The sequence below is a fragment of the Antechinus flavipes genome, chromosome 4, assembly GCF_016432865.1.
Source record: "Antechinus flavipes isolate AdamAnt ecotype Samford, QLD, Australia chromosome 4, AdamAnt_v2, whole genome shotgun sequence".
Lineage (NCBI taxonomy): Eukaryota > Metazoa > Chordata > Mammalia > Dasyuromorphia > Dasyuridae > Antechinus > Antechinus flavipes.
Window position 1 is genome coordinate 117,845,209 of NC_067401.1, and position 15,782 is coordinate 117,860,990.

The 15,782-nt window shown below is 36.7% G+C and overlaps 1 long non-coding RNA gene across 1 annotated transcript in view; it reads left to right on the top strand.

The window, feature by feature from the left end:
* LOC127559964 (uncharacterized) overlaps window positions 1-15,118 on the top strand; it is a 64,947-nt gene extending 49,829 nt beyond the window's left edge. Inside the window, exon 3 of the long non-coding RNA XR_007953237.1 lies at window positions 15,003-15,118. This is a non-coding gene — a long non-coding RNA (uncharacterized LOC127559964). The remainder of the gene's footprint in view (window positions 1-15,002) is intronic.
* The last annotated feature ends 664 nt before the right edge of the window (window positions 15,119-15,782 follow it).

The window sequence follows — 15,782 nt, forward strand, 5'->3', positions numbered from 1 at the left end:
CAAGTGTAAATATAGTATTCAAATGTGTCATATATTCCCAGAGCACCAATGATATAGATATTTGAATGATGTTACAAAAGAACAAATTTTGACTCAAAGTAAGAAAGTTCTTTCCAATAATTATTAGTTTGACTCTAATTCAGGCAGCTAAATGATGCCATAATTCATAGAGTGCCAGACCTGGAGTCAGGAAGACTCATTATCTTGAGTTCAAATGTGACCTCAGACACTTATTAGCTTTTTGATCGTAGGGAAGTCACTTAATCTTGCTTGCCTCAGTTTTCTCAAATGTAAAATGAGCTGGAAAAGGAAATGGTAAACCAATTCAGTATCTTTGACAAGAACATCTCCAAAAGGAATTACAGAGTCACATATAAATGAAAAATTACTAAAAACAAAAAATTAAGGTAATTCATGAAGTTAAACCCTGGATCTAGAATTCAAATTCTACCTCAAATACTTATTACTTGTGTGCTGTGGGCAAGTCAATTATCTTATGTCTACCTCATTTCCTTTATCTATAAAGTGGGGATTATAATATCACCTAGCTTACAGGGTGATTGTGAGGATCAAATGAAATAATATTTGTAAAATCTAAAGTACTATATAAATACTAGTTTTTGTTATTCGATTCAACAAATATTTACTAAATTTCTACTATGTGCCAGAGAAGTGGGTCTGGGGGGTTTGTTTCTGCTCTGTGTTGTTTGTCCTCTTCAGTTTCAGGTGCCAGAGGTGAGCCTCACAGGGCCAAGGAGTTGGGTCATGGCAATCAGTCTGTTGTGGGAGCCCTGAGAAGCCAGGGTACCTGGAACTCAAGCTCCAGAGAAGTTTGGGATTTGGAAATGGGACTGTTCCCTATCAAAGCTTTTAAAACTGTGGATTGTGACCCCATATGGAGTCTTATAATTGAATATGGGGGTTGTGAAATTATGATTTATTATCAGTAAATGTTTTATTTGTGTACTTGTTTTATATACTTATATATCTAGAGTGTCATAAAAATTCTTGGATGAAAAGGGGTTGGGAGTAGAAAAAAGTTTAAAAAGTCCTGATCTATAGGAATGGAGCTAAATGATGAACATTTCTTTTCCCTCCCTAGAGACTGAGGTGGTGCAAAGGGAGGATAGATCATGTCTCCCACATTTTGAAGAAATAAATTTCTATATTTGTGACTATACCTTCCAAAGTAAATATTTCTGTATAAAAACTGTTTTGTTATTAGCTGATGAAACTGAGCAGACAGGATCCCCTACAATTAAGGGAACACTATCATGGGGCCAAAGCCTAGGAAACTATCCTCCCTCCCTAATCAAACTTCTTTAGGAGAACCCTGGGAAGATGTGAAATATAATCTACCTGTCTTGCCAGGAAGAGCCAGAAGGGATATGTGTTGCATATAAAACAGAAAACTAAGGCTCTAAGAAGCTGACTAACTCACCTGGAGTCATATAGCTGGAAGTTCTCTGATAGGAGTCCTGGTATTGCTCTACATCCAATTTTCAATGAAAAGGAAATATTAAAATGTCAGAGAGGGAGAAGATTTCTAGGACGTGAAATATACATGGATGCATGGGAAAGGTCTTAACTATCATTCAATGTGTAGTCCAGTCAGCCCATAGAACACAAGACTCAGGAGATCCATAAACACAGCCCCTTTGGAGACTTCCAGACCCAGGTAAGCCATTTCCCCTTCCTGCTGCCCTGCCTCCCAGAGAGTGACTTCTGTTTCACATTACCCAGTCGGGACAGCTGAAGCCCAGCTTAACTAGAAACATCACAGCTCTTTGTATGAAGGCTTTTCAAGCAATATTTGGCCTTTCACAGTGCTGCTTTCAGTCCCAAGTCAGGGTAAAGCTTCAGCTATGACAACAGCTGAGCCCCCTGAACAGCCAGTACTCACACGCCCAGGAACCAATATGGGTTTGCTTAAACATCCCAAATTGAGACAGGCACTTTCATGGAAATACTAAAAATGAGTTTCTGAAATGTTCCCATAATAATGTATAGCATAGCAGCAAATGGATCTTCTCCATTTCAAGCACAGAAGTAAATATGTTTTCAATTACATTCAGGTTCAAGTTATTTCTCCAAACAGAAAATGCCCTCTATAAACTCTGCTTGGATTACATTGGAGTTGTTGGAAGAAAAGGGGTGAGGGGGAGGGAGGATGGATGGAAGATTTGTCTCATCTTAGAGGCTTGGCTCAAAAACTGGAAGGAAAACAAAATGGGTTAATTGAGAGCTTCGGTTAAGACTGTCATCTACTCTGATTTTTAAGGGACTATTTCAAGTTTGAGATCATTTTAGGATAGAAATTTTTTTTCCTTAACAATGAGTGCTTTAAGATTGCTGCTATTCCTCCCTTCTTTCAAAGTTGCTGGTGATCTGATGAGTAGGTCTTATTTTTAATCCCACTCATCACTCCTTTTAACCCTGTCTTCTCATTTTTTACTACTTAGTTCTTTCATTCTCTCCCCATTTTTACTCTTCCTTCTTGCTATTTCTTGCCTTCTCAATTTCTCTCCTATGCTTAAATGTATCAATTAATCAATAAACATTTATTAAGTGCCTACTTAATAAATAAGGGCAGTTAGGTGGTACAGTGGATAGAGTGCTAGGCTTGGAGTCAGGAGGACCTGAGTTCACGTCTGGTTTCAAACACTTACTAATTGTGTGATCCTGGGAAATCACATAACTGTTTGCCTCAGTTTCCTCATCTATCAAATGAGCTGGAGAAGGAAATAGCAAACTACCCCAGTATGTTTGGCAAGAAAACCCAAATACAAGGAAATAGAAATTGATTGGATGCCCATCAATTGGCAAATGGCTGAATAAGTAATCATATATGAATGTAATGGAATATTATGATTCTACTAAGAAATGGTGAGAAGGCAGATTTCAGAAAACATAAACTGATGCTGAGTAAAATGAGCAAAACCAACACATTGTTCACTGTAACAAGAAGATTATGTGATGATCAACTGTGATGGACTCGACTCTTCAACAATGCAGTGATTCAAGGCAATTCCAATAGATTTAGAATGAAAAATACCATCTGCATACAGAGAGAGAACCATGGATACTGAATGTGAATTGAAGCATAGTATTTTCATCTTTGTTGTTTTTTGCTTTTTTTTTTTTCCCCTTGTGGCTTTTTCCCTTTTGAGCTAATTTTTCTTGCAGAACAGGAGAAATATTGAAATATGTTTAAAAGAATTGCACCTATTCTTAGGGAGGAAGGAAAAAAATTTGGAACCAAAATTTTACAAAAATGAATGTTGAAAACTATCTTTATATGTATTTAGAAAAATAAAATACTATTTAAAAAAAGAAAAAACTCCAAATGTAGTCATGATAAGTTTGCCATGACTGAAACGATTCAACAAGTCCCTAATGAAAGGTATTGTTCTAACCTCTGGGCTACAAAGGAAGCAAGACATAGTCCCTGCCCTTAAGAAGCTTACAATCTAATAGGGAAGGCAATGTGCAAACATACACAAAGCAAGAGATATACAACAAATGGGAAATAATTAGCAGAAGAAATGTAGTAGAATTAAGTGGAGTTGGAAAAGATTTTCAGTAAAGATGGGATTTTAGTTGGGATTTACAAGAAACCAGGGAAATTAGTAGGCAGGATTGAAGGAGAACATTAGAGCTGGCCCTGTTGTTCTTGAATATCCTCTGCTCCTTTTTGTCATTTCCTAAAAGATGTAATAATTACATCTTTAGAGCCAGAAAAATCCTCAGAGATATAATCCCAATCCCTTTATTTTAAATATATGAAGAGATCAAGGCCCAGAAATCTTAAGTGGGTAAGTCCCAATTTCCCTAGAATTCAGTTTTCTCATCTGTTAAAAGAGAAATGGACTAGAGCTGACCTCTAAGGTTCCATCTCACTTTAGGTCTCTGATCCTAGTGCCAAAATTCAATCAATTCACCCAAATTGCTCTCTACACAGGCCTGGGAACCCCACCTCCCTTCCATATTCCAATATGCTTAACTTAGATCATTGGTAGCTAGCACAAAATAAGCATCAGATGAACAAACAATTTGTTCAATTTATGGTGTTGCTTTGTTATATATGTCTTATTATTACAGATAGCAATCCTTTGGAATAAAAACAGACAGATTAAATTCAAAGGCCCAAGGTACTTTAACTATGTCCTGAAGGGAAATAAATATTTAATACATAAATATTAGAAAAAAGTTTTTTGGTCAAAACTGAAAACCAAACAAAATTCTTGGGCTGGAATCTAGCTATCTGATATCTCATGTGGAATTTCTCTTTAAAATTTCAATCAATTTCCTCTCATTTTCTTATTCATTTTACCTTTCCTAAGCAAACAAAACAGTTTTTTTTTTTTAAATCACATACTAATTGGCACATTGATGGATACTGCAGGACACTAATATGGAAACAAACACAAACCTTATTCTCAAGGAATTTATAATCTAATAAATATTCTTTTTCCTTCTTCTTAGATCTTTTCACTACTGATCAAAATAGAACAAAAATCCATTCTCAAACATTAGGCCTGTGAAGTTGAGGCTTGTTCCCCATCCAGGTGTGCCAGATGATGGCCTATAAACATTTAAGTAGCTTTTGCTAAAAGAATGAAATTCTACTTCCCTTAATATTTGTGCAGTTGAATGAATAGATTTGGACCATAAAAGGACCTGCAAAATTATTTGCCAAGTGTGGTGGTACATGCCTGTAATCTCAGCCTTGGGGGAGAGTGATGTTGGTGGGACACTTGAGTCAGGGGGTTCTAAGCTACAAGGCACCATAGCTGATCTGATGTCTTCTCTAAATCAAATATGGTATACTCCCAATAGTGGGAACCACCAGACTCTCTAAGGAAGCGGCAAATCTGCACAGGTCAGCACAGAACAGGCCAAAGCATTCATGATCAGTAGTGGAATTAGGCCCACAACTGGCTGCCATACTTCTAGCCTAAGTGAGATAAGGAGATTCACTCTCCTAAATAGATGAATAAATGGATAGATGGATACTCTAGATACCATTCTTTACTTGATAGTATTTTATTTCTCAATTAAATATAGTTTTAACATTCATTCATTGTAAGATTTTGAGTTTTCCCTCTCTCCCTTTCTTCTCCCTTCCCCAAGACATTAAACAATTTGATATACGTTATATATTTCAATACCATTCTTTTACAAAGGAGGAAATTGAGGCCCAGGGAAGCTAATTGATTTATGCCCAGGATCATGCAAATAGTAAGCAATAGTCAGGTCCAGAGTTTAATTTAACAAAACAAAGATTCACATGAGATTTTTTTCTCTCTTTGGAAAAGAATGTATTTGCATTTGTAGCTATGGATGTGAGAATAGAGTAGGGGCAAAGTAAAGAACAAAACGGAGAATAAAGACAGTAGTTTCCCAAAGGCCTGGTAGGGATTAGATGGGAGTGGGGACTTCTTCAGTCCCCCTAGATCCACCCATAGCTCTGCAGTCCAAACCAGAAGTAAGTTCTGGTACCAATTAAATGAAAAACACAAGTTATTGCATTTATAAGTGAACAAATGGATCAATTATGTAAACATCTGTCAGTTCAATTCCATATAAAAGTGCATAGAGTCTTGTGACCAGAAAAAAACTTAAGAGATCACCCAATTCTATTCTTTTATTTTACAAATGAGGAAACTGAGATCCAGAGAAGTTAAGTCACTTGTTTGGGTTTGAAAGTTCTATGAATTAGGTAGTTTGACTTTCCAAGAAAACAAATGTATTGTTCTATGTATCAGAAAGTAGTATGGAAAAGCAGACTGGTTCGGGAATCAGAAGTCCTTGGTTCAAATCTTGCCTCCAAAACTAATTACATGTGTGGTTTTTGGCAAGTTATTTTATCTCTCTGGCCTCAGTTTCTCCCTGAGAATGTGGACTAGATGACCATTAAAGTTCCATCTAAGTCCATGATTTTATATGGCTGGTGAGTTCTGGTTCCCATCTTTGGTCAATCTGGTTTCCCATTGGGCTGTAGGATAGAGGGCAGAGGACCAATTTTGGTTTCAAGCCCTGGTTCTACACACTTGCCAGGCATGTGATTTTGTACAAGTTATTTAAGTTCTCGTCTCCTCAGTTTCTCCACCTGTAAAATGAGGATAATATCACTACCTACACAATCTATGTCTCAGAGTTGTGAGGAGCAAATGAAAAGATATATTCGTAAACAGCCAAACACTATAAAAATGTTTTGTAAACTACAAAGCACTCCATGAATGTAAGTGATCGTTATCCATTTTTCACAGGACATCAAAGCCTTTTAAGTAGAGGGATCTCACTGTGAGGTAAGGGGAAAAGCACCATGTTTTCATTAGAGGTTGCTTGCCTTCTGGACCTCATCAATGTGTGTGTTCCCTCTAGTAGTGAAGATTGTAATCTCCCCACTCTCCTCCAGGCCATTTCATCCCCTGTGATTTTTGTTCACACGTCCCCATAAATCTTCCATAGGTGGTCTAGCCAACATGCTTTTCTTCTAGGTCTTTTAACAGTACTTGGGTGCCAGGAGAGCACTTGGAACTTCTATGTTTGTTATCCCTCACTCTCCACCTATCTGGCTAACCCACTTACTATTTTCTTCATGTCTTATTCAACTTATATTTTCAGTAATTTTTACCCACCATGGTGCTTTACTTCTTATATATTTACAGTGACTCCCTATTACTTCTTCTCCTCAACGTCAGGATCAAGATAGTCATCTGTTTTTAGCTTACTTTTGATTGTCATGACATGCAAGTAAGTTGGATTTAAGTGAGGGAGACTGTGGAAGGTCACCTGCTTCACTTTCCCCTCCAGAACCAGTGTGGCCAGATATAGATCCAGATGACTGGAGATGGCCTTGGATACAATAGGAGACCTTAGTCTATTTAAACTGAGGTCTTAAACAGGCATTGACCAATAACAGGTCCCAGGCCAAGCTCCACACAGTACATTAACTCTTAATCTTTTTTTTTTCCTTTTCCCTTTTACACTATGACCTTACTCAATAATGGTTATTCTAGTAAGAGAGTTTCAGTCTGACTGCCTACTCTTGATGCTTTCATCTGAGCACCTAGATAGGGCAATGGACAGAGCTCTGGGTTTGGAATCAGGAATTTATCTTTGTGAGTTCGTATCTAGTTTTAGACATTAACAAGCTGTGTGGCCCTGAACAAATCATTTAACTCTGCCTCAGTTTTCTCATCTGTAAAATGAACTGGAGAAAAAACTGGGGAACTACTCTAGTATCTCTGCCAAGAAAACTGTAAATGGGGTCATAAAGAGTCAGACACTGCTGAAATGATTCAACAATAACAATTCAGCACTTTTTGGCCATCCTCTTTAATTTTTGAATATTTCCTAGCAAATGTCTAGGATATCCCCTTATCTGATCTGTTATGCTTTCTTTCAAGTTGGTTCCCCAGCTCATAGATAGCTACTGTGGTTTGCAGACTCATAGAGTTGGAGAGACTGCCAAAGAATCTCTAATTGGACCCGCACCCCAACAAGAATTCCTTATACCACAAATCTGATAAGTGGACATCCAATCTTTGCTATGATTCTTCTGATGAAGGAGAAGCTACTATCTTCTGAACCAGCCCTATTCCCCTTTGATGGAATCCTACATTTTTTTTGGTCAAGGATTGAAGACCTGTAATAATATATTATATATATATGTATGCATATAAGTACAGGCTGTTTTCTTTGAAGCCTGTTCCTTCCTATTTCTAGATAAAAATTACTCTAGGATCACAGGTGTTACTTATGACCAGAAGGTCAAATCCTCCCCAAATCCCTGAGTCAGGGACAGAAGCAATTGCCTTACCCCAATATGCAAAACAAGATTGTATTATTGTGAGGTCACCAATTTCCGTGACAGATCATCATTAATTCCATTTGGAAAAGAGCACAAATATAAGGTCACTCCACTCACCATATGTTAATATTAATGCCTGACTGACTTCTGGGGATAGTATGGTTCTAGTGGCAATTAGCTGAGACATTCAGATTCTGAACTTTAGGAGCTGGGTGAGGGTAAGGATAAGGAGGAAAGGGGAAAAAAGAAGGAAATAAGCATTTATTGCCAGGTAGAGTGCTAATTGCTTTACAAATATTATCTCATTTTATCTTCACAATAACCTTGAAAAATGTGCTAAATTTTTCCCATTTAACTGGGGAAGGAAACTGAGGCAAACAGGATTAAGTGACTTGCCCAGGGTAATACAAGTAATAAGTATTTGAGGCTGGATTCAAACTCAGTTCTCCTGATTCCAGATCCAAGAAGACAAAGCCAAAAGAGAGACAGAGCCAGAGAATCAGAGAAGAGATTGACAGAGTAAAAATGAGCAGGGATAGGATAGAAAATAGCAACAGAAACTAACATTAGCGTATTTTTTTAAAACCCTCATCAGATTTAAACCCTTATGCAGCAGGCTTAGTTTCCATGAATTTCATGAAGTCCCTTGAACTAGTCAGTAGTCCATCTCTTTAATGCTGGGGGAGTTTTTTGAGCCTTGCTTAAAATCTTAAGTCATAGGGCCTTGGGATACTTCAGTCATCCAAAGAGTCAAACCAGAAGAAGAGATTTGAAAGGAAGAGAAAGAATCAGAGACAAAGGTCCCAATGAGTTTGAATTCCAACTCAGCCACTTTCAAATGTACTGCTTCTGTTGACTTGTGCAAATTACTTAACTTCTCTCAGCCTCAGTTTCCTCATGTATAAAATGAGATGATTTCTGATTTCTCCTCTGATTTTAAATTTAAGACACTAAGATTCTAGACTAAGAAGAAAATGCTGTTGAAAATCTGTTTTCAGTAGAATCTTCAGAGAGGCAGTGTGGGCTACTGAATGGATGCCGGCATTTGGAGGTCTGAAGACCTCCATTTAAATCTTGCCTTTGATACTAACTGTGTGACTAGGTTGTGTGAATTCAAATGAGATCATGTAAAGCACTTTGCAAACCCTAAAGCGTCATGTCAATATTGCGTTTCCTATTTCTTGAGCACTGAATCATGGACAAACATAGAACAACCCTTGCTTGAATACACACAGAGAAACACACATGTATGATATGTGTGTGTATACACATAGTGGGCATGCATATATAAGTTCCTATGGAAAAATAACACAGAAATCTACAAAACCAGATAAGACAATCTTGTTTTCTAGGAGTTTATAGTCTATTAATTTAAATTGTGAGATTAAAAGCAGGTATCTTTTGTCTTTATATCCCAGTGCTTAGTCTTCTACCTGAAACATTTGTTCAGTCTCTTGATTTGTGTCTGACCCTTTGTAACCCCCATTTGGGGTTTTCTTGGCAGAGAAACTGGAGTAGTTTTCTCCACCTCATTTTACTAGATGAGGAAACTGAGGCACACAGGGTTAAGTGAATTGCTCAGGGTCACACAGCTCGTGAGGTTAGATTTGAAATGAGGGCTTTCTGACTCTATTGACCCAATTCTCTATTTGTCACCTAGCTGTCCCTGAGAGAAACAAAATGGGTGCTTAATAAATATCTTTTGACTTACTGACTAGAATTTCAGTATAAATATAAGAAAAAAGTCTAATACCATCCAGAATGTATAAGCCCCAAGAAAAATACAAGTTTGTTTCAGTAAATCAGTCAACAAATTTTTAATTAAGAATTTAGTATGCATTCCCTGCTAAGTGCTGGAAAGCCAGAAAAAGATAAAAAATAATCCCTCCCTTCAAGCATCTTACATTCCAGTGGAGGAGACAACATGTAAATAACTAGTTAAACACTAACAGTGGAGGTGCATGGGGAAAGACCTCCTGCAGAAGATAGTATTTGAACTGTTTTTTTTTTTTTTTTGACAAAAAGAAGACATTCTTTGCCTCAATTTTTACCTAGCCTTAATCAGTGAATAGACATTGCCTCAGTCAAACTGAGATCTGTTAATGTCTTGCCACTGGACTCAGATGGCTCTGGAGGAGAAAGTGAAGCAGGTAACCTTGCACAGCCCTCTCTCACTTAAATCCAAAGCACTTGTATATCATGGCATTACTTCCTGATGTCATGATCATATCTTGAAGGACCAAAAAAAAAAAAAAAAAAAAAAAACCCAAAAACCTATCAACAATGAAACCAAGCAATCTAAATTCAGGAGGGAGAACATAAGGAGTCTAGAAGAAACAGAGATCCAGAGAGAAAGGGCTGAGGCATATTAATTTAAATTGTGAGATTTACAAAGAAAGATTTCTTTTCTTTTCATTTCTTTTTTTTTTTTTGCTGAGGGAATTGGGGTTAAATGACTTGCCTAGGATCTCACAGCTAGGAAGTGCTAAGTATCTGAGGTCAGATTTGACTCAGGTCCTCCTGACTTCAGGGCTGGTGTTCTAACCACTGCATCACCTAGTTGCTCCCAAAAGAAAGATTTCTTGAGAGAAAGAATAGGTCTTTCTTGAAGAATAGGCGAGATAGCAATACATAGAAATGGGAGTGGAGACAAAAAGAGGAGGAAAATGGAAGACATAGTCCAAGAAAAAGAAAAAATCAAAGCTCAGGGAATAGTAAGCAGGCCATTTTATTTTCAAAATTTTTACTATTCTGAACTGGACAGATACCAACAAACATGAGCCCTTTTGTATGCAAAGAACAGAAAAGGAGTTTCTCATTTCTTATATGTGTGTGTATGTGTATTTGTGTGGATAGATAGAAAGATAGATACACCCACACACTTTTCATATATTGTTTGGCATTTTTTACATGTATACTTAAAAACAAACCATTTTGACTGGAATTTAGGGACATATAGTCAGAGATAAGACTAAATCTCTTCAAGAAAACTAGAGACATCAAAGGAATATTTCATGCAAAAATGGGCATGATAAAAGACAAAAATAGTAGGAAGTTAACAGAAGGAAAAGAGATTAAGAAAAGGAGACAAGAATACACAAAAGAATAACCAACGAAAGATTTTAATATTACCAATAACTATGATAGTGTGGTTACTGATCTAAAGCTAGATATCCTGGAGAATGAGGTCAAGTAAGTTAGGAAAATTGCTAACAATAAGGCTAGTGAAGGTGATGGAAGTCTAGCTGAACTATTTCAAATCCTAAAAGATGATCCTGTTAAAGTATTGCACTCAATATGCCAGCAAACTTGGACAACTCAACAATGGCCACTGGATTGGGAAAGACCAATTTATGCCCCAGTCCTAAAGAATAGCAATGTCAAGAAATGTTCAAATTACTGAACAATCATGCTCATTTCACATGTCAGCAAGGTTATGTAAGCTACACTTCAACAATGCATGAACCGAGAATTATCAGAAATGCAAGGTAGTTTTTGGAGAGGTAGAGGAACCAGAGACCAAATTGCCAATATTTGCTGGATTATGGAGAAAGGGAATCTTTTTCTGCTTCCTTGACTAAAGCCTTTGTGTGGATTACAATCTGGGGCAAAGAAGCACCAAATCATGTTACTTATCTCCTGAGGAACCTGTATGCACGCCAAGAAGTAACAGTTAAAATAGAACATGGAGCAAGTGATTAGTTTAAGATTAGATTTAAGATAAGTGACAAGGATGTATAGTGCCATCTTATTTATTTAACTTATATGCAGAATCATCATATGAAATGTCAGGCTGGATGAATCAAAAGCTGAGTTAAGGGATATCAACAATCTCAGATAAGTAGATGATACCATTCTGATGCTAGGAAGTAAAGAATTAAGAAGCCTCTTGATGAGGGTAAAAGAAAAGAATGTAAAAACTGGCCTAAAGCTTAACATTAAAAAACAAACAAAAAACCTTAAAACTAAAAAAACTAACATTTTGGCAATTGGTCCCATCAATTCTGACAAATTGAGGGAGAAGAATTTCATATTCTCAGGCTCAAAGATCATTGCAAATAGCAATTGCAACCATGAAATGAAAAGATGCTTGTGCTTTGGAAGGAAAATTAATAGCAAAACTAAATAGCATACTAAAAAGTAGAGACATCACCCTGCCAAGAAAGGTCTGCATAGTCAAAGCTATGGTTTTTCCAGTTAGTAATGCATGGCTGTTAAGTGTTGGACATAACCTGCTCTGGAGAAGACTTTTGAGTGTCCTTTGAACAGTAAGGAGATCAAATCAGTCAGTACTTAAAGGGATTAATTCACACTCTTGTGGAGTACACCAAAAATATCAAGGTACCAGGACATGGGTTGTGGTGTTGTCTTCGAAAGAATTCAGGCTCACACTGTCTCCAAATCAAGCATGGGCCTTTATTTAGGCATTTACTTAGGGTAACCCAGCAGAGTCTGCTGAGGGTTGATATAGAGAGAAGATAAAGTAAGACAAAAAGACTAGAATTGGGCAAGGAAGGAAAATTGGCTGGTGTCAGGAGATTTTGTATATCTTTGGACAATTTCCCTGTGATTGAATTAAAGTATGTATGGAAAAAAAGGTAAGAAGCCCTTTAGCTCTAATGATATCTATGTGAAAGAGTAACAGGACTTTGAGGGCTGAGGCAGCAGCTAGATATGTATGGAAAGAATAAAAGATCCTTTTGTTCTAATGAGGTTCTGTAATAAGGACCTGGACCGAGATGGTAACAATGGAACTAGAAAGAAAAAAGCAAATTATGATGTGAAGTTGGGCTAAACTAGTGGACAAAATAATTCAGTGGTTCACAGGCTAGAGAGAAAGTAACAGGATTATTGGGGCTGGGGCAACAGCTAAAATTCCATCAGGATTCACATGATTCTTTCCAGGGTTGTTGTGAGAATCAGATGACATAATATTTATAAAGACTTATCAAGCACCATATAAATGTTAACTATTATTATTATTATCATTAGGCCACCACTTAAACCAGCTATCTGATTTCAAAGTCCAAACTCTTTTGCCTTTTGTTTAAAACACAAGGGGGAAACCACTGAAAGATTTTGAACAGAAGTTAATTGTAAATAACCCAAATGAATGGATGGATGAATGAAAGATAAAACATTTATTCAGCATTTTCTTTTTTTTAATAAAGCTTTTTATTTTCAAAACACATGCATAGTTTTCGACATTCATTTACCCTTGCAAAACCTTGTGTTTCAAAATTTTTTCTCCCTCCCTTTCCCCCACCCTCTTGTCTAGAAGACAAGTAATTCAATATATGTTAAACATATGCAATTCTACACATATTTTCATAATTATCATTCTGCACAAGAAAAATCAGATCAAAAAGGAAAAAATTAGAAAAAACAAAATGCAAGCAAACAACAACAAAAATGAAAATACTATGTTATGATCCACACACACTCAGTCCCCATAGTCCTCTCTCTGGGTGCAGATGGCTCTCTTCATCACAAGACCATTAGAACTGGCCTTTTCAGCATTTTCTATATAAATGAATAGGACAATCCTTTCCCTCAAGGAACTTAATTTCTAATGGCAGAAGATAATACATTAAGACATTGTTAAGATTGTGCCATGTTAATAATAATCCTAAGAATAATAACTGATATTGATGTTGCTCTAAGTACTCACAAAGCAATTTGTCTACAAAGTTTCATTTGAGCTTCACAACAACAATGTGAAGTGCATAATATGTTATTGGTAACTTGTCCATGGATACAGTTACTGAACCTCAGAGTTAGTTTGAATTTAAGTCTTCTTGACCCCAGGCCCAGAGTTCTATCCACCATACCAAATTATAGGGAAGTAAAGATTAGAAGCAGAATGATTAATTTGTAGGCTACCTTAATAGTCCTAGTGAGCTGTAATAAAGACCTGGACAGAGATGGTAACAATGGAACTAGAGGGGAAAAAAGCCAATTATGATATGAAATTGGGCTGAACTAATGGACAAAATAATTCAGTGATTCACTGTTTGGAAAGGGGTTGCTCAGTTACTATTTGTGTTGAGGGGTAGCACCACAATCAGAGTTCAGGGTACAAAGATGCAGGCAAGGAGATGGTTTGGAGTCCAAATGAAATCTTGTTCTCATTATGTCTACCAATCTCTAAATTACTTCAAAGGGTTTCATCAGTTAATAACCATTTATTTAATGCTTATTATATCTGAGCCAAGTACCATGCTAAATTCTGAAGATACAAAGAAAAGCAAAAGACTCTCCTTGCTCTCAGAGAATTCACAGTTGGGACAACATCTAAATAACTAGTTATGCACAAAATATAGACAGAGTAGAAGAAAAGTAATCTGAGAGGGAGTGGAGCTAGAAGCTGGCAAGCCCTAATTGGAGGATAGCATTAAGGGAACTGTTGGCTGAGAATGGAGAAGAGGGTTTATATGTCAGCAGTCAGGGATTCATAATCAGTAGGATGAGCATAACATACAAATTTAGAGCAGGGGTTGGCAAACTACTGCCTAAGGCTATTTTTGTACCTAGTAGGAGCTAAGAATAGTTTTTATATTTTTAAATACAATAAAATTTAATTTTATTTTTAAATGTAACAACCATTCTTAGTTCATGACCAGGACAAAAACAGATGGCAATTTTTGCCAAATCTTGGTTGAGAATAAATATATTGCTCTTTCCTGACCTCTTCAATCATCTATTTATGAGTTAGAACATTCAGTGACTTAGGAACTTAAGGATAATTCTTCATAAATTAAAGATACTTACCTGCGAATGCCAGAAAAGTTCCTAAGTCCCACCTATGTCAGCGACAGTGACTTTTTAAAGATTATTTCTATTTCTTCCAGGTGAATGCTCCTATCTTGCTGAGGTTAGATGACCCATACTCTTAACAGAAGCTCTGCAAAACTGATAGTTATTAATTGACAGTTTCAGACCAGCTTTCTCTAATATAATACATTCATTAGTTTCTTTTCATGATCTTCCAGAGTCTTTCTAAAAAACAATAAGATCATCTAGGTATACCACACTTCCAAATAATTCATAACTCTGGCTTCTTTTTCCATCAGTTATTGAAAAGCAGCTGGTGGCCCTGAGATTCCTTGAGGCACACTCTCAAATTGGTGAAATCCTGCTAGGCAGATGAAAACTGTCTTTGCTTTGTCTTTTTCTGCCATAGGATTCTGAAAATAACTGCTGCCCAAGTCTAAGCCTGAAAACCACTGGCTGCCTAACAAGACAATCCAGACAAGACCACTTCTATTTTTTGTTTTTACAAGACCTTGAACAGGCTGTATAAATGGTAAAAGCACTCAAATATTGAGTCCCAACCTTTTTCTTTTAATGTTCTACCAATACTTTAAATACATTGGAACTGAGCCCAATTAGTGTTGATATGGCTTGGTGGTTTTAGAGAATCAGAGGCTTAATATGAAAATAAGTCTATTAGTTATGAAACAAGCATTAGTGGAGTTGGGAGTGGCAGGGAATCAAAGTTAGGAATATAAGGTCCACTTCCTTGTTGGCATCAAAACCAGTTTTCGGAAACATTAAAATTACTTTACTATATCCCAAATGTGGGTAACTGGTATCTTCCCATCCACCAAATATTAATCCTTTAATGAGGGAAAGGGAAAAGAATAAACATTTATTAAGCACCTACTGTATGCCAAGGCTTTAAACATTTTATTGCATCTGATCATAGGTTATAAAATATTCATCTTAGATGTCACTGGTAAATACTAAGCATTTCTTACCCTAATCTATGCTAAGATCAAGGGTAAAGATTCAAATCTAAAAATATTCAGATGAAAGCTAACCATGCATTTCTATTCTGTGTAACTTTTGTCCATGTCCTCCTGAGATTTGGCCATGAGATTTCCACCTAACATGTTAGAAGCCTTCTTTGATTTCTCCTGATATCAGAGAAGTGCTACCACTGACCACCTATCACTCCATC